This window comes from Penaeus monodon, chromosome 22 (assembly GCF_015228065.2).
Source record: "Penaeus monodon isolate SGIC_2016 chromosome 22, NSTDA_Pmon_1, whole genome shotgun sequence".
Lineage (NCBI taxonomy): Eukaryota > Metazoa > Arthropoda > Malacostraca > Decapoda > Penaeidae > Penaeus > Penaeus monodon.
The window spans coordinates 43,682,872-43,683,504 of record NC_051407.1 but is presented as its reverse complement, the minus strand read 5'-3'; the positions used below and the strand labels follow the sequence as shown (position 1 = coordinate 43,683,504).

General features: G+C 39.0%; 1 protein-coding gene across 1 annotated transcript in view; it reads right to left on the bottom strand.

Moving 5' to 3' along the window:
- Positions 1–388, bottom strand: part of LOC119587624 (centrosomal protein of 170 kDa-like) — a gene marked incomplete at its 3' end in the record, with an annotated part of 2,926 nt that extends 2,538 nt beyond the window's left edge. Inside the window, 1 exon segment of the mRNA XM_037936331.1 lies at positions 295–388.
- Between the last annotated feature and the right edge of the window lie 245 nt (positions 389–633).

Sequence of the window (633 nt, the reverse complement as noted above, 5' to 3'; positions counted from 1 at the left end):
CCTATGTTTCAATTTGGATAAGATACCATTACAGACAAGTTATTAATTATTAGAGTTCATATTAACTGACACCAAAAATTTAATATGTCTCAGAAGAAAAGACACACTGAGTGTGTTTTGATACCGTTACTTGGTCTCTTCAAATTGTAAGCATCTACTATGACTACTATAAATGTGTTTACCTTCGTCAAACGGCCCCGTCGTAAGTTTCCTTGGGAAAAGTAACTAGCATTTGAAAATTCGGGAAGAAAATCGCATTAAGGAAGTGATCTTCGCCCCTAAGTCTTTGCTCACCTAGGCGTGCTGACCCGCCTCACTACATTCTCCACAGAGCTAAACAGGTATCATGACATCACACGCGTTCGCGCCTTTGCTGCTCCGCTCCCATGTAAACACTGGGGTTCTCCCGCGAGGGAAGGCCCGCCGCAAAATTCAGAACAAATTTCAGCTACTGCATATGCATACTCATATAGAGTATGCATGTGCAGTAGTTAATTACCAAGTATGGACTCCAACAGACTTTATAACATATACCTCAATTATGTTATTTAATTTTTTTTCAGCCTATATCATAGTGCATTCCCATAAATCTATTAGGCATCATATTCCAAGTTTACCATTATTTCTTAGTCA